The sequence below is a fragment of the Neolamprologus brichardi genome, chromosome 9 (genome assembly GCF_056152115.1).
Source record: "Neolamprologus brichardi isolate AB-2024 chromosome 9, ASM5615211v1, whole genome shotgun sequence".
NCBI lineage: Eukaryota > Metazoa > Chordata > Actinopteri > Cichliformes > Cichlidae > Neolamprologus > Neolamprologus brichardi.
Window position 1 is genome coordinate 1,258,742 of NC_142112.1, and position 24,976 is coordinate 1,283,717.

At 41.5% G+C, this 24,976-nt stretch overlaps 1 long non-coding RNA gene across 3 annotated transcripts; it reads left to right on the top strand.

Moving 5' to 3' along the window:
* Positions 1-6,828: 6,828 nt before the first annotated feature.
* Positions 6,829-11,312, top strand: LOC148101083 (uncharacterized). 3 transcript variants are annotated; one of them, XR_015719587.1, is made up of 6 exons: positions 6,829-6,987; positions 7,943-8,075; positions 9,224-9,353; positions 9,570-9,682; positions 10,634-10,722; positions 10,915-11,312. It is a non-coding gene; the product is annotated as an uncharacterized LOC148101083 (long non-coding RNA). The 3 variants fall into 3 exon arrangements; XR_015719588.1 differs by lacking the exon at positions 6,829-6,987 and adding an exon at positions 7,296-7,400 and having other exon boundaries at positions 7,948-8,075; XR_015719586.1 differs by lacking the exon at positions 6,829-6,987 and adding an exon at positions 7,309-7,400.
* Positions 11,313-24,976: the final 13,664 nt, after the last annotated feature.

Sequence of the window (24,976 nt, forward strand, 5' to 3'; positions counted from 1 at the left end):
CGCAGGCACACATGAATGCACATACATTTGCACACATCCACAGATAAACTCCCCTAAAGAACACCAAATTCCAAGATATCCAAACATGGAAATGTTTGCACACACATGTGATTATGCGCAGAGGTCCACCCTACCAGCCAACCTCAGATCTCCATGCAGGCACACATGAATGCACATACATTTTCACACATCCACAGATAAACTCCCCTAAAGAACACCAAATTCCAAGATATCCAAACATGGAAATGTTTGCACACACATGTGATTATGCGCAGAGGTCCACCCTACCAGACAACCTCAGATCTCCACGCAGGCACACATGAATGCACATACATTTGCACACATCCAGAGATAAACTCCTACAAATCAACCAAATTCCAAGAAATTCAAACATGGAAATGTTTGCACACACATGTGATTATGCGCAGAGGTCCACCCTACCAGCCAACCTCAGATCTCCACGCAGGCACACATGAATGCACATACATTTGCACACATCCACAGATAAACTCCCCTAAAGAACACCAAATTCCAAGAAATCTAAACATGGAAATGTTTGCACTCACATGTGATTATGCGCAGAGGTCCACCCTACCAGCCAACCTCAGATCTCCACGCAGGCACACATGAATGCACATACATTTGCACACATCCACAGATAAACTCCCCTAAAGAACACCAAATTCCAAGATATCCAAACATGGAAATGTTTGCACACACATGTGATTATGCGCAGAGGTCCACCCTACCAGCCAACCTCAGATCTCCACGCAGGCACACATGAATGCACATACATTTGCACACATCCACAGATAAACTCCCCTAAAGAACACCAAATTCCAAGAAATCTAAACATGGAAATGTTTGCACACACATGTGATTATGCGCAGAGGTCCACCCTACCAGCCATCCTCAGATCTCCATGCAGGCACACATGAATGCACATACATTTTCACACATCCAGAGATAAACTCCCCTATAGAACACCAAATTCCAAGATATCCAAACATGGAAATGTTTGCACACACATGTGATTATGCGCAGAGGTCCACCCTACCAGCCAACCTCAGATCTCCACGCAGGCACACATGAATGCACATACATTTGCACACATCCACAGATAAACTCCCCTAAAGAACACCAAATTCCAAGAAATCCAAACATGGAAATGTTTGCACACACATGTGATTATGCGCAGAGGTCCACCCTACCAGCCAACCTCAGATCTCCACGCAGGCACACATGAATGCACATACATTTGCACATATCCAGAGATAAACTCCCCTAAAGAACACCAAATTCCAAGATATCCAAACATGGAAATGTTTGCACACACATGTTATAATGCGCAGAGTTCCACCCTACCAGCCAACCTCAGATCTCCACGCAAGGACACATGAATGCAAATACATTTGCACACATCCACAGATAAACTCCTACAAATCAACTAAATTCCAAGAAATCCAAACATGGAAATGTTTGCAAACACATGTGATTATGCGCAGAGGTCCACCCTACCAGCCAACCTCAGATCTCCACGCAGGCACACATGAATACACATACATTTGCACACATCCAGAGATAAACTCCCCTAAAGAACACCAAATTCCAAGATATCCAAACATGGAAATGTTTGCACACACATGTGATTATGCGCAGAGGTCCACCCTACCAGCCAACCTCAGATCTCCACGCAGGCACACATGAATGCACATACATTTGCACACATCCACAGATAAACTCCCCTAAAGAACACCAAATTCCAAGAAATCTAAACATGGAAATGTTTGCACACACATGTGATTATGCGCAGAGGTCCACCCTACCAGCCAACCTCAGATCTCCACGCAGGCACACATGAATGCACATACATTTGCACACATCCACAGATAAACTCCCCTAAAGAACACCAAATTCCAAGATATCCAAACATGGAAATGTTTGCACACACATGTGATTATGCGCAGAGGTCCACCCTACCAGCCAACCTCAGATCTCCACGCAGGCACACATGAATGCACATACATTTGCACACATCCAGAGATAAACTCCTACAAATCAACCAAATTCCAAGAAATCCAAACATGGAAATGTTTGCACACACATGTGATTATACACAGAGGTCCACCCTACCAGCCAACCTCAGATCTCCATGCAGGCACACATGAATGCACATACATTTGCACACATCCAGAGATAAACTCCCCTAAAGAACACCAAATTCCAAGATATCCAAACATGGAAATGTTTGCACACACATGTGATTATGCGCAGAGGTCCACCCTACCAGCCAACCTCAGATCTCCACGCAGGCACACATGAATGCACATACATTTGCACACACCCACAGATAAGCTACTACAAATCAACCAAATTCCAAGATATCCAGACATGGAAATGTTTGCACACACATGTGATTATGCGCAGAGGGCCACCCTACCAGCCAACCTCAGATCTCCATGCAAGGACACATAAATAAACAGACATTTGCACAAATCCACAGATAAACTTCCTCTCAGAAACCAAATTCCAAGAAATCCAAACATGGAAATGTTTGCACACACATGTGATTATGCGCAGAGGTCCACCCTACCAGCCAACCTCAGATCTCCATGCAGGCACACATGAATTCACATACATTTGCACACATCCAGAGATAAACTCCCCTAAAGAACACCAAATTCCAAGATATCCAAACATGGAAATGTTTGCACACACATGTGATTATGCGCAGAGGTCCACCCTACCAGCCAACCTCAGATCTCCACGCAGGCACACATGAATGCACATACATTTGCACACATCCACAGATAAACTCCTACAAATCAACCAAATTCCAAGATATCCAAACATGGAAATGTTTGCACACACATGTGATTATGCGCAGAGGTCCACCCTACCAGCCAACCTCAGATCTCCACGCAGGCACACATGAATGCACATACATTTGCACACATCCAGAGATAAACTCCCCTACAGAACACCAAATTCCAAGATATCCAAACATGGAAATGTTTGCACACACATGTGATTATGCGCAGAGGTCCACCCTACCAGCCAACCTCAGATCTCCATTCAGGCACACATGAATGCACATACATTTGCACACATCCAGAGATAAACTCCTACAAATCAACCAAATTCCAAGAAATCCAAACATGGAAATGTTTGCACACACATGTGATTATGCGCAGAGGTCCACCCTACCAGCCAACCTCAGATCTCCATGCAGGCACACATGAATGCACATACATTTGCACACATCCAGAGATAAACTCCCCTAAAGAACACCAAATTCCAAGATATCCAAACATGGAAATGTTTGCACACACATGTGATTATGCGCAGAGGTCCACCCTACCAGCCAACCTCAGATCTCCAAGCAGGCACACATGAATGCACATACATTTGCACACACCCACAGATAAGCTCCTACAAATCAACCAAATTCCAAGATATCCAGACATGGAAATGTTTGCACACACATGTGATTATGCGCAGAGGTCCACCCTACCAGCCAACCTCAGATCTCCATGCAAGCACACATAAATAAACAGACATTTGCACAAATCCACAGATAAACTTCCTCTCAGAAACCAAATTCCAAGATATCCAAACATGGAAATGTTTGCACACACATGTGATTATGCGCAGAGGTCCACCCTACCAGCCAACCTCAGATCTCCACGCAGGCACACATGAATGCACATACATTTGCACACATCCACAGATAAACTCCTACAAATCAACCAAATTCCAAGATATCCAAACATGGAAATGTTTGCACACACATGTGATTATGCGCAGAGGTCCACCCTACCAGCCAACCTCAGATCTCCACGCAGGCACACATGAATGCACATACATTTGCACACATCCAGAGATAAACTCCCCTAAAGAACACCAAATTCCAAGATATCCAAACATGGAAATGTTTGCACACACATGTGATTATGCGCAGAGGTCCACCCTAACAGCCAACCTCAGATCTCCATTCAGGCACACATGAATGCACATACATTTGCACACATCCAGAGATAAACTCCTACAAATCAACCAAATTCCAAGAAATCCAAACATGGAAATGTTTGCACACACATGTGATTATGCGCAGAGGTCCACCCTACCAGCCAACCTCAGATCTCCATGCAGGCACACATGAATGCACATACATTTGCACACATCCAGAGATAAACTCCCCTAAAGAACACCAAATTCCAAGATATCCAAACATGGAAATGTTTGCACACACATGTGATTATGCGCAGAGGTCCACCCTACCAGCCAACCTCAGATCTCCACGCAGGCACACATGAATGCACATACATTTGCACACACCCACAGATAAGCTCCTACAAATCAACAAAATTCCAAGATATCCAGACATGGAAATGTTTGCACACACATGTGATTATGCGCAGAGGTCCACCCTACCAGCCAACCTCAGATCTCCATGCAAGCACACATAAATAAACAGACATTTGCACAAATCCACAGATAAACTTCCTCTCAGAAACCAAATTCCAAGAAATCCAAACATGGAAATGTTTGCACACACATGTGATTATGCGCAGAGGTCCACCCTACCAGCCAACCTCAGATCTCCACGCAGGCACACATGAATGCACATACATTTGCACACATCTACAGAAAAACTCCACTAAAGAACACGAAATTCCAAGAAATCCAAACATGGAAATGTTTGCACACACATGTGATTATGCACAGAGGTCCACCCTACCAGCCAACCTCAGATCTCTACACAGGAACACATGAATGTACATACATGTGCACACATCCACAGATAAACTCCTACAAATCAACCAAATTCCAAGAAATCCAAAGATGGAAATGTTTGCACATACATGTGATTATGCGCAGAGGTCCACCCTACCAGCCAACCTCAGATCTCCACGCAAGAACACATGAATGCACATACATTTGCACAAATCCACAGATAAACTCCCCTACAGAACACCAAATTCCAATAAATCCAAACATGGAAATCTTTGCACATGCATGTTATTGTGCGCAGAGGTCCACCCGACCAGCCAAACTCAGATCTCCAAGTAGGCACACATGAATACACATACATTTGCACAAATCCAGAGATAAACTTCCTCTCAGACACTTAATTCCAAGAAATCCAAAGATGGAAATGTTTGCACACATGTAATTATGCGCAGAGGTCCACCCTACCAGTCAACCTCAGATCTCCACGCAGGCACACATGAATACACATACATTTGTATACATCCAGAGATAAACTCCTAAAAATCAACTGAAATCCAAAAAATCCAAACATGGAAATGTTTGCACACATGTGATTATGCGCAGAGGTCTACCCTACCAGCTAACCTCAGATCTCTATGCAAGAACACATGAATGCACATACATTTGCACACATCCAGAGATAAACTCCTACAAATCAACCAAATTCCAAGAAATCCAAACATGGAAATGTTTGCACACACATGTGATTATGCACAGAGGTCCACCCTACCAGCCAACCTCAGATCTCCATGCAGGCACACATGAATGCACATACATTTGCACACATCCAGAGATAAACTCCTACAAATCAACAAAATGCAAAAAATCCAAACATGAAATTGCTTGCACACTGTTGTGGAAGTTTTCCATTTAAATAAACCCTGCAGACCAGTGGTGAGCGGCACCTAACATTCTTTAATCCAACCACACAAAGAACAGAAAACCAAGCTTGTGGAGAGCCTACATGACCGCGGGGCAGACAGTCAGCAGAGTCTCACCAGCCTAACATGGCTCTCAGTTAAATACCTTCTTCAGAAACAAAAGGCACTACACAGCTGTTTCACACCTTAATCTACCATTGAAACTGTCAATAAAAAACATCTTTTGTTTGTGGTTGTAAGGTGACAAAATGTGCAAAAGTTCAAGGACTATGAATACTTTTTCAAGGGTCTGTAATGTCAGATCACCCCCCATGCACACATCAGTGCACATGAATGTACACATATGCAGAGTTACATTATCAAAGAAGCTAAAAAAAAACAAGCTCTGCTTTAACTTTTAAGTAAAAAAAGACTGCAAACTTTAGGAACAATATGGAATGAGTGATAATGTCATCATTCCATGACTTGAAAAAAATTGTTTCACCTTAAATCTTTTTTTTCTTTTCTTAATTGCAAAAACTGTAAATTTGGCTCAGGGGGACCTGAAAGCCAGGAGACAATTTATTGACTTTGCCCCCAAACAATCTCACGGAGGAAAAGATTTCCAATAAATATTAATAAAGATTTCTATCAGAGCAAAATCTCTCTCTCTTAAGTATTTGCGCCTAACCACGTCCTAACCTAGCAGTCATATACAGCCTTTAATTAATCCTGCATTTTTTTGTCAAAGACATTTCTCTCGATGAAATTACCCGATTCAAAACATGAACAGATTCACCGAGTAATCAGAAAAGTTTAGCATGAATCTGGACATTAGATTTAAGCTTGAAGTTTTAACCTTATCAGATATCACTTGGTTGAAGCTCCTTACCGTTTGAAGAAATCTCTTCTCAATCTGCTGTCCTCTTCTGCTTGCATCTTTTTTTTCTCTCCATCTCTCACTGACGTTATTCCATGTTCATTATTTTTTCTCCGTGAAAAACACAGCAACTCATCTTATCCCGGGGTGCCAGGGCCTCGAGCTCCGGATCTCAGCAGAAAAGTGCCAATAAAAGTTGGTACTTTTCAAACTGATTCCAGGTTGATCCAGGTGTCCGTTTGAAACAGGTTCTCTTCTGTGACGCGCCAGTCGGAACGCATCTGGGTAACCATGGTTACAGGGGGACGCTTTGGAGGTCTGCTGCTCAGCAGCAAAATATTTCAGATCAATATATAAATACTCCAACTCTACAACCAAGTAAAATAAATATACTGCATATGTGTACAGTGCGTTCATTTTCTGGAAGAGGTTGTAAAACGGAGTAAAAAGGTGACCGATGGCAGCCATACTGAGGTGAGTTGTTGAGGATATGTCGAGCTGTCGATCAGCACGGCTGTTTTTGTGCTCTTATATACTGTTAGCATGTTTTGCTGGCGTTACTGAAGCTGTTTTCAACTGGATGTAACATTGTTGAACTCTGATGATTAATGAATAAACTCTCGATGTGACGATGTGAGCATGTAATTGTAACCCTGTGTTCATTTAGTCGTTTGATACCGTTTAATATCCAGTACATCTATTGGGTGTTTTCTTATAACATGCCCTGGAGTCATTTTAAGTTTTACAATGCCGGTGATTTACGACTCTTTCGCGACAGTCAGCTGGGGAGTAAACTGTGGCGGGTCTCAGAGCTAGCTTATGTGAGCCAGCAGTGACATCTGTACATGCAGTAGCCTTAAAATACTCATTATTTATTCTCCTGCTAGGTAAGAATTTGTGTTTTATACGTTTGTTGTCACATTGTGGGCGACCGTGGCTCAGGGGGTTGGGAAGCGGATCGATCCCCGGGCTCTCTGTCCTGGTCGTTGTGTCCTTGGGCAAGACACTTTACCCTCCCGCCCTGTGGTGTTGGCCAGAGGGGCTGATGGCGCGATATGACAGCCTCGCTTCTGTCAGTCTGTCCCAGGGCAGCTGTACAGCTGCTACAACAGTATGAATGAACTGTGTGAGAGTGAATGAATAGTGGCATTGTAAAGCGCTATATAAATGCAATCCATTATTATTATTATTGTGCGCTATGTTACTGTTAATTTGACTCTCTGCAGTGTTTAAATGCTCACATATACACACGCGGTTACTGTCCCTCCACACGTAGGACTCAGTTCTGCTTCTATGCCCCATCTTTGTTTACTCTTTCCCACCCAACAAGTGCATAAATAAGATGTTAAAAACGTCATCATCATATCAAACATGATAGATTTGGGGGAGTTTGTTTGGCACATGCTGACTGCATTCTAATTATAACCAGAACAGGAGGCGAGAGCAGAGAACGAGAGTGCAGCAGTTTGGTGAAAGGAACAGGAAAGGTGAAGAAGAGGTGAGCATCCAAAAGACGAGCAAGAGGACAGTTTCAAAGGAGACATCACGGCACAATAAAAGCTGTAAGAGCAGAGATTCATTCATATCTTTACTATTTTTTCTTTAGCTTTTACTCCCGCTGCTTACAATAAATCCAATATAAAGAACAAACAAGAACAACTCACATGGCATTGATTGTTTAGTTCAGTGTCACTCTGTGATTGTTTGACATTTCATATAAATGTGACTCTAAAATATAGTCAATAATATTAAAAAGCTGCTGTTACTGAGTGAAACTTGAAGGATTATGATAAACTTCAGTTCTTACTGAATCTGTAACATTGCTTTTTTTAAATTGTTAAATGACTTTTGAGTCACTGTGCACAGTGAAAAGCTCACCTGATGTAGTGGTGAGGCCATGTTCACCACTAGATGGAGACAACCTGGCACAGGTGTTTTCTCTATACTCTAAATTTCACACTGAAAAGCCTCGGTGGGATTTTTGTTTCATAGAAAGTAAAGGAAAACATGTCTTGAGGTCTTTTTCCAGTGTTTTCAGAATTGTGTTTTTCAGATACACATCAAAACTTCACACAGACAAACACACACACAAAACAACAAAATATGTCAAATTACACGTCTCATTCATTTTCTGAGAATTTCACCACTTTTAGTTTTCATGGAAAATAACTTTGTCAGGTCAGTGAATAGCTGCCACATAAGTACAAATCTAAATCATACATGTGTATTATAGAAAAAAGCACAAACAGTTGTGTTGTTAGTTCATAATAAATGGGTAGGTCATAGTCAGTAAAAGTCACCAAGGCTCTGCAGAGCTCCAAACCTCCTCTGCCACAGACAGAAGCATCAAAAATGTGCGCTGGGAGCTTCATGGCATGATTTCTACAGCCAAGTATATCTATATGTATGTGGCCAAGAACCTCAGTCCATGTAGGGCATCGTAGCACAGTTTACTTGTGTCAGCTAGTGGGAGGGCAGAGAGGGCAGCCTTTACATTGTTTTATTGTAGAGTGACAGGAAGTGCCTATGAGCTTCTAATCAGGCAGAAATATTGACAGAAAACATATCAAAGGAAATACATTGATGAAAATCAAAGAAGAGAAATATTTATGTGATGTTCCATTTTCCTGAGAGCTGATTGGCTGTGATGACTCCTTCAAGTACTACATGCTACTGTGTCCTGCTAGTTAAGCCTGCTGTCTGTTCTCAGGCCTCCTCCTGTTTCACTGCCATATATCCATCACCAGAGGGCTCCACTGACCTGCCTGCTGACATCAGACCACACCCCTGTGTCATGTGACCTGGCTGGAGTAGCAAAGCTGGACTCAGACCTGGCCCAGGCAAGTTCAATGCAGCTGTGGTAGAGACAGTATATGGGCTCAAATTGTGGTCATAAATATTTTGTACTTGTAAATCAGGATTTGTGTGTGCGTAAAAAAGATTTGTGTGTGTATGGGATCAGAACGATGCCACCTTGAAATGAAACAGAAAAAAATATTGTAACTGAAATAAATGTACAACGCGGCTGCGGTCACGGACAAACTTGCACGTGGCAGATGCTGAGAGGTCCAGCGTTTACATTACCGGCTATTTCAAAGTGACAGCCTGAGGTGTTCTTCAGTAAATTGGACTACCAAGGAGGACCTGAGGCCCCACCGTAATATTTTCGGTAAGTTAAATGTGTGTGTAAGCTAATCCGTAACTTAGGTCCTTAGGTGAGCACTCGGCTGTCGGGGAAACTTGTTTTGTAAAGTTTAGCTAACCCGTGCAGGTGAATGAATTTACCCTGACTAAAGAAATCAAGAGAAACGCTGCTCAGTGACTAACCACGGTTACTGTACTTTTATTATGAGTATCATACTGTAAGAGCAGCAGGCTGGACTCTGCTTCTGCTCCTGTGCAGAGCTGATTATTAAATATGTGCAAACAGCAGCATGTTTTAATGGATTGGATTTATAAAGCGCTTTTCAAGGCACCCAAAGCGCTTTACAATGCCACTATTCATTCACTCTCACATTCACACACTGGTGGAGGCAGCTACAGTTGTAGCCACAGCTGCCCTGGGGCAGACTGACAGAAGCGAGGCTGCCATATCGCGCCATCGGCCCCTCTGGCCAACACCAGTAGGCGGCAGGTGAAGTGTCATGCCCAAGGACACAACGACCAGGACAGAGAGCCCAGGGATCCAACCGGCGACCTTCCGGTTACAGATGCGCTTCCCCCTGAGCCACGGTCGCCCCGTTTTCTGTCGCTTTCCACATGTGGAACGACATTAACGCCAACTTTTAAAAACCTGGCACTTCAGTAACCCCTCATTAGTCAATAGCTACGGATTAAATAGCAACGCCCGATACTTATGTACTGAAACCAACTACTTCCGCTTCTCAGCTTAAGTTAAAATGTTACATTTTTCCTCTGATTATTTTTTTAGCATTTTTTTACTGAGTTTGTTACAAATATTCAGGTTAAAAAACAGTCCGAATTATTGTTAATGAGTTATGTTCACAAAGTCACATGTGCAGTACTCTGTACAGCTTGCATCCTTTAGGACAAATAATTAGAAACATTAATATTTCTTGTTCAATACTGAGCTGATAACACCTCTGTATGTTGTGACCAGGATGCAGCAGCTGACTGAACCTCGACTGAAACCTGCTCCATCATCTCATCTTTGCAGATGTCCATTTATAAAGCATCAACAACTCAAAGGTAAACATGATATTAGAAAATGTGTTAGTATATAAGGCCTTTAAAACAAATAAAAAATAAACAGCTGTCGGCAGAACTGTAGGACTGAACAACTTCAGATCCCGAGTGTGTGAGGACAGAAGGATCAGCTCTATTTCAGATTTGAGATAAACTTTATATTTCAGTTTGTGATGATTCTGTTTGTGATTACAGGAGCCGTCCTCAGATTCAGACCTCAGCACCACCCAGTGACAGCAGACAGATCATCCTATATCTTCACTCTTTGTAGTAACTCCAGAATGAACTGAAGAAAACAGTACAAAGGTTAAAGTACCACATGTGCTGTCAGTGAAAGCTGCAGCTGTTTTATTGATAAATTTAAAGACAAAAAGTCAAAAGGATTAATCACCCCTGTAACTGTGTCACTATACATCAGCATTAACAGGACCTCAGTTTGGTGTTTCAGAAAACTGCTGATCTCAGACCTGCACAGCTTCTGTTTTAAACACTGAATGTACTCAGCTACATGAAGAGCACATGATGTTTTCTCTGACACAATTAAATAAAACCTGATGAAGGTCAAAGGTCATCACTTGTATTTGAACTAAAAACGTGTGATCTGGAATTCTTTCACTGTTTTGTGACAATAGTGTGTTATTTATCATAAAGTAGTTCAGAGTCATTCATACCAGAGTAACCAGAGAGCACAACATGTATTTAACTTTCTACAGGACTTAAAGCTATGATATTATGTAAAAGTCCAGAGCCTCTGAGGATTATCTGAGTACTTCTAACATTACACAAAGCAAAGGTCTCCATCAGTGTTCATGAAATGCTGGGTTTATCCTTCTTGTGAGGGAGCTGCTGGTGAAGATCACGAGCCCTGCTTGATCCCGGCGATGAGTTTCAGTCTTCCTGGTGTTTCTGAGATGATGCCTCTCACTGTGGGTCAACAGAACATCTGGCACAGCACAGCTGTAATGAAATAAAAAATCTTGGAAATGCCCTATATGTAAGAAGCAGATTTTGTAGATAACTAACAAGATAACTAAAGTATAATTTTCACCATACAGTTACTAACCTTGTCATCTCCTGCACTGTCTGTTCTGGGCTCTGGGCTTGTCCTTCCCAGCGCTCATGAGACTGCTTTGCTGCTCTGTGGTATGAGGTAATAACCTGTTGTCAGTGTTGGGAAGGTTATTTTAAAATGTATTCCACCAAAGATTATAGAAGCGCTTTTCAAGGCACCCAAAGCGCTTTACACTTCCACTATTCATTCACTCTCACATTCACACACTGGTGGAGGCAGCTGCAGTTGTAGCCACAGCTGCCCTGGGACAGACTGACAGAAGCGAGGCTGCCATATCGCACCATCGGCCCCTTATCACCGGTAGGTGAGTCATGTGCCCAAGGACACAACGACCAAGACAGACAGAGGGGGGGATCACACCGGCAACCTTCCGGTTACAAGATGAGCTTCCCAACCCCCTGAACCACGGTTACCCCGATCTATACCATTTAAACCGCAGCACTTTGACGTTAACGCTGTATTTACATTCATTCGGTTGGTTGAAACAAGTGATGGTGAAAATCTCGAGGCTTCAAAATGAGACGTCAGAAACCAGCTGATGATGTTACCGTAGCTACGTTCAGCTTTGAGATGGCGTGGGTGTAATTCAAGCACGTAGGTCAGGGGTTGCAAATGTAAATCTGATTACATTCCATGATAATCAGGTAAAAGTGGAGTCGTCTTAATTTACAGATTGACAGGTGACAGGATATGATGTATATATAATGGAGCAGGATTTAGAACATGTGATTTATTCTTTGTGAATGGATCATCAGACAGTTTTTAAGCCAAGCTGATAATAATAAATTACAAGAGAAGTAACTGAAGCTTTAAGTAATAATTGCAAAAACAAGCTTTTCAGCATCACTCTGAGGCAGGATGTTTCTAATTTTAGAGATATTACACAAATGTAAGAAAGCTGTCCTACGTATTTGTTCAATGTGCACTTTGCAGCACATATCCTGGTCAAAAATGACTCCAAGATTACAGATCATATTTAACCATATAAACATTAAAATGATGTGTAACAGCTGGGGGAAGTCCAAAGGAAGGCTCCAGTCACTCCAGGCTCCATCATGGTTCTGACACAAAACCTTGTACCTCTTGATTCACATCAGCAAATTTCACTCCTGCTGGCACTGAGTGACACGTTTCTTCTGCACTGATTTAAAGTCAAATCCAGAGTCACAAAGTCAATCAGACAATAAATTTGGTATAAACAGAGAGCAGCCATAAAGAGAGAGGAGCTGAAGCTGAGTCCAGTACCTGCATCAAGACTCAGTATGAGACTAAACAGGTGCAGCTTGAACTGTCAGGCAAAAGTCCAGATGAATGTAGCAATGAGAGTGATTAATGATTAATAAGATTAATAGATTCACTTGAAAGGATAATTCTAGATTTTCAGATCAATTTCACTTTTTTGCCATTAATAAGAAGCTGTAGGGGAGACCGGGGATAGTTGTAACGTGGGTCAGTTGTAACACTTCCAATTTCTCCAATCAGGGCTAAGTTTCAAATGATGTGACTCATCCTGTGCATGCCCAACTCAGTTCTGCTATCACATGTGAAAAATCAGCACATTTTGTCAAACACAGACAATTTAACACGAAAAAAAGTAATTTGTATGCCAAAAAGTAAGTTTTTCTACTTTATTTCAATTTCTAATAGCATTATCTGCTTTGCAGTTAAACTCATCAAACTTAAATTATGTTATTTGTATGTCTATGGGGATATATTCTGTGTAGGTCTTTAGTGCTAATGTTTTAGCCGTTGGCTGTAATGTTAGCTAGTTCATGGCTATAGGAGTCTGGGTCAGTTGTAACAGCAACAGTCTGGGTCAGTTGTAACAATAATGCAGATGTTACAACTTACCACACTATTACTTTAACTTATATTAAACAAGTTGGGGCAACGACATCAGCAGAGAGGTTCACTGGTCGCTTTTGTATATGCGGTTAATGCCATTGGCAACACAATTCCTCCACTGTTTGTGTTCCCACACATACATTATGCAGACCACTGTGTCAGAGATGGACCAGTAGGAAGTACTGGTAGTGGAAATAAATCAGGATGGGTGCAAGAAACAGATTTCCTCATCTTTCTGAAGCACTTTGCAAACCACACCAAGGTCAGCCATGATAAAAACTAATGGAATTGCGATGCTGGTGAACAACTACATTTTTTCAGCTTCATTGTTATGTTCAAAATTGGTGCAAGAGTTGTAGGTTATAATGCCCACTGAGCCAATGAGGCCAAACTCAAGGAAGACCAACCAAAATGAATGAAATATTCAGTTGCAGAAAATTCCATAATTTGTCTTTTTTGGGGGGTTGGCATATGTTCAAAAGCTAGATTTCTGCATTCTGTCACACACACACACAGCTACATAAATGGCTCTAAGTGCATTCATGTGTTGAATAAACAAAGATTACATGTTAATGTTTTGTTAGTATCCTTATTTCATTGTGTTTCATTTCACCCCAGGATATGTTACAACTAACCCAGACTATGGGGTTAATTGTAACATTTCACTCTTTGTGTTTGAGACCATACCATGCAATGGGTAATTGTGCTGCAGAGAAAATAGCTGCACTATTTAATAGCCGAGACATGTAAATACTTTGCATTACATTTTCAATCCACTACCTTAAAAGAGCTCCAATTTACAGACAGAAATGTCAAAAATGTTACAACTATCCCCGGTCTCCCCTACATAGTACTTAGTCCTGTGCACTGACCCCTCTCTCTTTTATTCACATGCTTGATTATTTGGATACAATCTTTAAAATGAGTCAAATAATGACAGAAGATCATATATGGTGGTTTTGCACCTGTATGTCACGCCCATCCCTGTCTCCTCTATGTGTGTGTCGTAATTAGCTTTTAATGTTTTATCTGTGATATCGAGTGCGTATTCTCGTCTTCAGTGGGAATTTATACTGGGAGAGCACTATCGCCATCGGGAGAAAATACACTTGATTCTCTAAAGCATTTACTGTTGGATTCCTTAGATCCCTTGAGTGGAATTTGATTGATTTATATGCTTTTTGGGAAAGCCAGGATTTTTGAATGGACACATCATACTGTGACATCTTAGTGTTATGTTACTGTCAACATGTAGCCTAATGAACATCTACCTCTGCATGTAATTTGTGCTCTATTACTTTGCTGCTATCAACAGTATCAGCTCTGACTGGCTTTAGCTAAACTAAAAGCTAGTTTGCTGCTAGTTTGGAGCCATGACGCTTCCTCCTCATCCATGTGACTCACCACCAGTGTTGTAGAGCTACATATGCTTCTTCCAATGATAACTGGGAGACAATTATTGTCACTCACTAAAATATATTCTTTATAATCAAAAAGAATGCAGCTGAGATGCAGATACACACAGCGACACAACATCCTTTATTAGTGTCAGCTATCTGAAAATGAGTTGCAGTAAAACAGCACATGTATCTTTATTTAGTTCTTTTTAGTTTGTGGCAATGATTTTTAAAACATTTAGGAGTAATTAAGATTGAAAACATTATCAAAGCCTTTGCTTGATTTGCAAATCAATGAACTTCTGTTACTCATAGTGGATTCATAGTGTAATGTTTTACAATGGAGACACAAATTCCTCAGGAAAAGCATCTGATGGAAACCAAAAGCAAACATCAGCCACCTGCTGTAGTGACCCCGTGTGAGTAAGGCAGCTGCCACAAAATGTGTAAAAATGTAATCTGAGTACTTCTTGTAATTCATTACAGCCAAAGCTTGTCATGCTCATCACATTATACATTTGAGTGTATATAACTTTATTCAGACTAATTTTAAAATAACCAAGTGCTGAATTTAAAAATATTTTCCCCAAAAATTTCTAATTTTGTCTTTCTGTATATATCCAGACGAACGCACTTGACATGAAGTACAATATTCTTAATTTGTTGAACAAATATTATAATGTGAAAGTTTCTTGTTGTGTTAGCAGATTTACTTTTTTCTTATTTAGCGTCACCATGCTTTTATTTGTTCGAGAAGGCAAACAAAAATGGTTACATGTATTTGATAGTTGAAGTATAATCTGGAAAAAATCTAACTATATATGTGTGTTGTCATGTAATTAATATATCCTTAGTATCCTTATTTTCTTATTATATTGTTTTATGTGCTTTAATAATGAAGGTTTGTAGAGCAAGGCCACTTTTGACTCACAAACTGAGTGCTCACCCAGACTGAAAACAGGAAGTGTAGAGCTGTACAGCATATTCATAAATACAGGAAGCCAGACAGAAAAGAGGAACTTTGCCATATAAGCAATGTTTGTATTGAAACTGTGACGTGTAAAGTACCAAAGTAACACCTATATGAGAGACGTTCTTAGATTCTAATATTAGAGATCCTGCAACTGGCGTTTGGGCTGTGTTTCTCTCTTCTGGAAGATGATTGAATAAAAATCAATGAAAAATAAATGTTTTGACCACTATGAGTCGGTTTTCTCTTTTCTATTATGGGGATCAAAGAATCGGGTTTAATATTTGGTGTTTCCGCCCGGTTCCCTTTGCAACAGAGAGAACAAATGTGGCCGAAGGTTGGATCTGATATGAGGCGAACAGGAGACCGGTCTAAAAGATTTAAAGGTAGGCACAAACCTGTTCAGAAAGCAAATCTGTGCATTTTGGATAAATTTTCTTTATCTGTTCGCTGAGTGATGATCTTAACTATTAAATTGGCTCAGTAGTGGTAAAACTGAATTCTTGAGAATAAAGTGAAGCGTTGAAGTAATGATAATGAAACTTGGAGAATGACAGTACTGAGTTAAAGGTAATATGGTATTTCATGGTAAGTCCGACAAAAGGACGCCTTGAGCTGGGCAAGGTGTCTAAGTGAGTTTTAATGGTAAATTGATGTTAAAGGAAAATCAGTGTTTACCATGTTGAAGTAATTCTGATGATATTACTGGATCCGCTGTGACACAAGTGAAGAATCAGTTGTGTACATGTGGATACACAATTGTGTTGATATTGATGGATCGGCTGCGGTCCATGTGATAAGTTAATGCTGGCTGCACTGAGACAAACTGTTTTAAGTCTTCACTGGCTGCAGTGAGATACATGTGCTGAAGATTACTGGACCCATAGAGGTCCGTTTGATGAAGTTCTTGAGCAGATAAATGACAAAAACAGTTTTTGAATCTTGTGAGACTTCTGAAGCACTGAGGCTGGAGTTTCTCCGTGCTTGGTGCGCTGTGAGGACTTATATCACATTTATAAGTCCAAAGTTTTATGCCCTGGAGGCCAAGAGTTGTGTGTGGAGAAGAACATGACTCAGAAAAGGACATTTAAGGTCACATTTTGTCTGATTTGGGGAGAATTGTCCCATATGTGTTTATTTCTCTTCTCTTTTAAGAGGACATACGCACTTAACTGGGTGTTGCCGACTTCCTCTTTCTGATTCTGAACAGCATGTTTGATAAAATACTCTAAGTGTGTGAATGTTGTGAGTACTGATTTGATTTCATTTGAGTGATTCTGTGATTTGTACAAAATAATAAATAATTAATAATAACGCTACGTAGGTTCATAGCAGAGTGCGTAAAAAGAGGAAGTCTGAGAGAAAAGTGTGTGTGCGTCAAACAGGAAGTCTGATTATAGCTTGTGAGCTGGTGAGAGACGTTGCAACATGAAAACAGAGGAATTAGAGACTGAATGTCTTAAGAAAAAGTAATAAAAAATTATATTAATTACATGTTTTAGTGTGTTAATACAGGTGGACTGTTCTCAACCTCAAAACATGAGAACAGCGGCAAAAGGATAGATTAACAGAATTGGGACGAAAAACAGGCCAGCCTTTGGCTTAGGATTTTACAGCTTGACCTCTCACTCTGTCCTTATCCTGAGAAGAAGCTTAAAGGACAGTCGATCTCCTGATGAAGACAGAAGACAGACAGAACATCGTGGACTTGAAGAGTTAACAGCAGGCAAAGTCAGTGCAACTGACCTATAACACTGAAGGGTCAAGCAGCAGCATGTATGAACACCACTGATGGAACATGAGCTTTGAATCACAAGCTGGAAACTTGACCAGTGACATGATTGTTTGAAGGCACTGGACGAGATATTTGCCGTGCTGGGAGTTAACCTACAAGAAAAGACTGAAAAGATCAACAGAGAAGAAACAGAGAAGAAGAAACAGCTGAGTTGAGCCTGTGTTTCCTGGAGATTTGAAGGCCAAACAGGAAACTGTGAGAAGAGGGACAGGGACCAGTGAGAGGTCAAGCCCGGACGAGTTTGAGGGAGAGAGTACAGGATATAATTGGATCGAAAATGGAAGCTGAGATCATGGAGGTTTAGAAATGTCCACAACATCACAACAAAAAGAAAGAAAAGAAAAAAGAAAAGAAAAAGACTGAGAAAAATAAATACATGAACTAACGATTACATGAATGAATAGAAAGAACACACACAAATTGTTACATGTGAAAATATTTTTGGAAAGAATCAGAAGTGAGACAGTTTGAATCCACAGCTCAGTGCAAAGAGGCATGAATTACACCTGATTATAAAAATACACATGCAATGAAGAAGCAGCTTACACTCAATTAACATGACCACATAACATGAACGCAATGAAGAACACGCTTACACTTACATACATGACATAAATTGGTATTTCTGACCGGAGAGAGAGAAGCAGGTCGGTTAAGCAGTGATGATAATAATGAAGATGTCTCAGTTTTGTTATTTTTAGGGGAAAAGCAGACCTGGATCAATTTTCCACATGTAGGAAGAAAGTTATAGGTTAACATTATTAGAAACGTTCAGGCCAAGTTTCTGGTTGAATTGTCACTGAACCTCACCAGCGAGCTCTCACTCCTGGCTGAAGACAAGGAATGCTGCTCCAAAGAGCAATAACAGGGATGAGAAAAGAAATCTAAGCTCAAAAGCTCTTTGCCCAAAGATCAAACTTGCAGCGTAACATCTCACAGTCCATGTCCACACTGGGGACTTGACCCGAGAAGAATTCATCTCTGAGTGGCAGCCGCTCATCTTGCCTCAGTGTCAACTCTCCTGATGTTGAGAAGAAATGCAAATTGGGACACAAACGAACCAGCAGCTCTGACAGCAAGGTGTCTCTGGGTCCTTTCTCCCAGGTGGGCCGCTCTAAGCAGAGCAACAGTGACCTGAACAACCTGTGCATCAACGGCAGCCATGTGTGCACAGAGGAGACCAAACCCAAGAGTGGATTCTGTCTCGGAAAGAGAACTGCCTGATATTGGACTGTTGAAGTGAGAGAGGACAACGGAGCAGGAGGTGAGAACACAGAGGAACGCTGTTATTTAGTGTGGGAATTCAAAATTTGGGTTAGCGAACCTGGGAAAGAGAAAACTGACTGTTTAAAGGGAAAATTGTGAAGAAGTCTGAAACACTGCAAAAAGAAACATATACACAATCACACACAAACAGAACGTGCATTAACCTTACAAATACAAGAGAGCTCATGAAGAGTAGACAGCATGTTGAGCGTGTGAGTCTGTTTATCATCTTGTCCAAAAATCGCTTAGTGTGTAGTCGTTTTTAGAAAAGAAATGTAGAATTTAGTGATGATGGTGTGCAAATTGTGTGGCTTTTAACAAGATTTTCTGTGTATTGAGCAGGTGAAATTATGTCAGTTGACCTCAGAGTCTCAGGATGCTGGAGAACCTGAGACCACTGAGATATGATGTGGGGAAAATGAACAGAGGGAGTGATTTAAGTCTGATTTCAGACCATGTAAGTATTAGTTAAGCCAAGAGTAGGGCAAAACTTTTGTAGCCCTGAAGTTCTAATCCCAACAACATATGGATAGATTAATAAGCAAAACTTTCTGTGTTTAAGATTTTTGAGGTTGTTGTGATGGGTTGATTCTGTCAGTTTGCTTTGGGTGTTCTTCTTATTTTAATAGAGGGAGTTTTATTAAACATGGACATGTCTAAGACGGGCCCATTATTTTTGTAACAGTGCACTTAGAGAAAACCAGACAGGTGATTTTGTTTTGTGCTCTGATGAGCTAATAATCAGCTCTCTTTTTTCTCATTTTTGTTCTAAGCAGGCCTGCAAGCGTGAATGAACAGCACTGTAAAAATTTCCGGGAGAACAAATACAAGGTGAGCTTTTCCAGATTACAATGGGCAGAGGAAAAGGCTACCTGTGGGGACCTGATCAGGTTGTAAGTCCCTGTCTAAAAGGATATCCGCGAGCCAATCCAGTCCAAGAGCATAAAGAACTATTTTCCTAAAAAAAATTAAATAAATAAAACAAATGAATGAGCTCATGTTGCTGAGGGTGGAGAATCGGATTATTTGCGCGGGAGTCTCCACTATCAGCAATATCTCGTGTGAATGTGTGTGACTGGACCAAGGTTGGGATGAATAAATGTGGACATTTACCACGCTGGCAAGAGAAAGGGGATGCTTTGCTTTGCTTTGCTTTGCTTTGCTTTTGCCATGAGCAGGAGGAGTGGAAGACTTAATTCTGGGGTTGCTGATGTTTGCTTTGAGAAAATTTCTGTTTTATTGACTGGGGTTAGATTATGGTATTACGTTATATTGTTGGGAGAATGCCAAATGCTAAAGGGGAAACATTTTTTGATATATCTCATGTTACCATGAACTCAAGAAACACATGACTGATAACTGTTCTGTTTTAAGTTTTTCTTATAACACAGATTGGATCATAAGTGGGGAAACTGAGCATGAAATTTGAAGTTCAGGTTAACACACAGGTTTTGTTTCTAGGAAGTTCCAAGGATGCTCTGGATGGAGCCAGGAGTTCGAAAAGATTTGACATGATGATTAAATTGATTTCATCTCTTAAACACAGGTTTGCAGGCCCAGAGCAGATATACGTGAGAGGAGGAGAGAGGTGTTTAGTCAAATAATATGACTAACCTTTTTCTTTTAATTTCCTGCTCTGGTGAAGCATTTTCAGTTTGTGACACATGAGATGTGTCAAAAGAGGGAATTTTAGGTTTAATTTGAAATAATGGGCTTTATGATCATTTTATGACTTGTTGAGTGTTTGATAATGTAGGTACGGTAAGACTTATGCATAAGTGATTGCTTATAGGCTTAAGCTTAACTGATTGAACATCTCTTACTTGGGTTGGATGTATTTTAGTAGAATAAGCGTTTATAATCATTTTATACACACATTGCATATTTGTGCTCATTAAGAGTTGTTAAGCACTCAGCTTTAAGAAGGTCATAAGCTTGGTTCAGTGTGACTGTCTGGACTGATATATTGCAGGGATGCCGTGGAGTGTAGTGAATGAATGCATAACAGGCTTACATACACAAACATCACATAGATATATATTTTCTGGGGTAAAGGTGGAACACATCTTGTTTTGTCTTTGCTTAGCAACTAGTGATGCAGAAGGTGTTAAAGATAAGTATGCCATAAGTCAACAGGAAACGTGTGAGACGGCTGAAACAAAAATGTTGCAGATAACGGAAACTTGTCTAATTGTCATTAACTGTAACTTTTGCACGTTATGTAGCTGCTTGAGGCAAAAAGAGGCGTATACACTGATAGACGAAAATTTTGGAGTGTGCTTTCTAGCAGAGATTTATGCTGATATGGGGATGGTTTATATCTGACCCTGGGTGTGTTTAATAAAATTAAAAGTGTTCCTCACACACATAAAGAACATTGAGATTAAGTAAAGATTAAGTAAAGTTAATATAAAGGATAGAGCCCAGAACATGATATTGTGAACCAACTTTGAATAATTAAGAGAACAATAGATGAACACAGTAGATTATTGAGGTGTAGCAGAGGGAGGCGTTTTGTTTTCTATCCTTTACAGGAGAAAATTCAGGACCACAGCGACCACAGGGGCGAGAATCCTGGAAGCCCGAGACCGAATGGAACCAACCAGAGAAAGGAGAACCCGAAAAAGAAGCACAGAGCACAGAGAACCATTGTTCCAGAAAATGTGACACAGGTTAAATGTGAGCATAAAAGATATGCGCTACCCGTTAAAGGGGGCGAAGAAACCAGGCCTAAGTTTTAAAGATGAAACGGGTTAACTCTATAAAGGATGTTTCCAAAGGTTGACAAAATAATCGAATCTAATCCCTAAGCACTCTGTCAGAGTCACTGAGCACTGACAGAGTCACCAGGCACTTCACTGTGCTTTGGGGTAACAAAAGAAATAAAATGTGCATTTCTGCAGTCAGGCAGTTCGCCAAGGGCAGAATGTCTCCCCAGTTTCATAATAAAAAACACAAGAAAATCACTGGCAATTCTCTTTGTCCCCAGTGGGGGGAGCTCACACTCTTCCCGAGGGGGACAGCCCCAACTCCTTCCGTGAGACCGTGATGTCATACTACCCCGTCTTCAGGGACCCTCTCGGAGCGGTGGTGCACATGCGCAGTCCATCCCTCGGTCTTGTCAACCGTTTCCCATGTTAGACTACAATTTGCGGTAAAACGATCGAGATTCAGCGGAGTGTTAACTTCAGTGGCCAGTGGCGATTCAGCAAACGTCCTGGAGGACAAAATATCCTCCCTGTCACACAAACAGGCAATCAGAGCGGTCCCAAGCGAAGACGCTCAGCGGGGCTTTTACTCCCGCTATTTCCTCATCCCGAAAAAGGACGGAACATCGCGCCATCCTATTCTGGATCTGCGTGTGTTAAACAAGCATTTGAGAAAGTACACGTTCAGAATGCTCACACACAAAATGCTCTGCCGCTCAATTTACTCAGGCGATTGGTTTGTCACAACTGACCTCTCAGACGCATGTTTTCATTTATCACAGGAAATATCTCATTATCAGAGCGTAGTGAACGAGTTTCAAACTATCCCATTGGGGCTATCCTTAGCTCCGAGGGTGTTCAGCGAATGTGTGGAGTAATCCGAGTGAGAGATCAGGGCTGTCACTGATTTAGCTCCATCCAAACACAGAATAGCAGAAATCAGCCAGCTTCTGGTGGACGAGCTATCCGCAGGGACCTTCTCAGGCACGTGGGGAGATACACTATCCCCACCCTGACCAGGTCGCTCTCTGGGCCTGGCATGCCTTCGAAGGTTATTGAAACCATTCAGAATGCTAGAGCCTCCTCCACGCGGTTTTTGAAGAGTGTTGCCATGAAAAGCAGGTAATCCCTTTTTAGTGTTCAGTAGTGGAGCTGTTGTGTTTCCTTCAGGACTTACTGGACAAAAGGAGAGCTGTTTTCACTATAAAGATGCCAGCAGATGACAACAAGACCAAGTGCAACGCGGTCAACTCAGTGATGAACTCCAATAACAACTCGTTCAACGCTGCAACAAACTTCACTACCAGCAATGTGTTCCACTCTGCAAGCACGCAGTGAACTGCAAACACGTGTTCGACGCCTCGACAAAGAATAACAAGACCACAACAACAACAGGAAATGTGGGACTACGACAGGTGGTCATGTCCAAGAACAGGGCCATATGTTGGTCTTCAATCATCTACAGAGGACAAGAGGGTCCCGTAGCAGCAGCAACAACAGCAACAATAATGGCATCCCATTGTTGTTCACTGTCCCAGCCCATCCCAGTCCCAAACCTAATCTCAAACTCAAAGTCAGTCACTAAGGGGAAGCCCCACAAAATACGCAGCGGCGCAGATCACGGACATTGAGTCTACGTTCCGCTTGTTCCTCTCTCGGGATATCCTGGATGTAATTCTACACAAACACAGAGGGCCCCCGCAGATACGAATGGGAACACTGAGAAAGTGGAGGACGACTAGGACGAGGACAAGAGATATTGATGAAAGCGACGACTGATACGACAGCCGATGGGAGCATGAGAGGGATGGGTGAGACAGAGCTACTCACCTACTTGGGCCTGCTGATCTTGGCTGGTGTTTACAGGTCTCGAGGAGAGGTTGCCACCAGCTTGTGGGACATGGAGAGCGGCACGTTGATGTTCAGGTCCACGATGTAGCTCAAAACCTTTTTTATTCAATTCAATTTTATTTATATAGCATCAAATCACAGCAACAGTCGCCTCCAGGTGACACCCTGGCTTTCAGATCTGCAAATAGGCTACATTTCTTACAATATGGTTACTAAAGGAGGCTGAAGAATAGGTAAACACGTCTTAATCTAAACATTTTAAATTATGGCACATGGTCTCCTAGTGCAGTGAGCTCATCTTGTACCCATCCATCCTTCCATTCTCTTTCGCTTATCCTTATCAGGGTCACGGGCTGCCTGGAGCCTTGTAAGCTGCAGGAATAGTGGTGTGTGCATTGATACTGATATATCGATTCCTCCAATATCAGATATTTATGTTCTAAAATTGATTCTCATATTGAAATATGAATATTTCAGTAATTTGGGGTAAATTTGTAGTTTAACAGGAGCACCGTGAATGTAATTATATTATTGGGAAATAATTGCTGGATGATTTGCGAAATACAGCTGTATGAATGTGGCACAGCTCACATGTGCTCACTCAATGACAATGATTAACGGAGCCAAGACGCAGTTTGTGACACATGTGGCAAGACCACAAACCTTGTCAAACACAAACAAAAGTAAATGATAACACAGAATATGATGAGGAGTTTATGATGAGGTGAAGAGGAGGACAGGAACTGGTGCTGCTAGGGTGAAACAGCCATTGGCTGTGGAGCCCTTTGGTGGTGCAGGAAAGCACTGTCCAGCTAAAGCCAGAGAAGTAGCACGGTTGCTGAGTTTTAGAAAGGCTTATGTCTAGATTTAGGTTTTTGTGTCTTAAAACTGCAGAATTTAAATTAATAAAGATGTTTATGCAGTATGCCCCCGAATTGTTAAATGTTGTCATTTTTATGCTTACTATTTCTACATTGTTTCAAACTGTGTGATCAAAGACATGCCTGTGTTCCCCTCCCCAGCCTGTCGATGGTGGGGGAGGCTGTAGTGTTTTATCACAGACACATCCCATGTGAAGATTCTGATGTTTGGTCAGCTTCCTGCCCTTTTATGGCTTCACTGTGTTGTGTCTGGTGAACCATCCATCCATCAATCTATTCGCATCCGCTTATCTTTTTCAGGGTCGCGGGGGGCGCTGGAGCCTATCCCAGCTGTTATAGGGCGAGAGGCAGGGTACACCCTGGACAGGTCGCCAGTCTGTCGCAGGGCTAACACACAGGGACAGACAACCATTCGCACTCACATTCACTCGCACATCCACACCTAGTGACAATTTGGATTATCCAATTAACC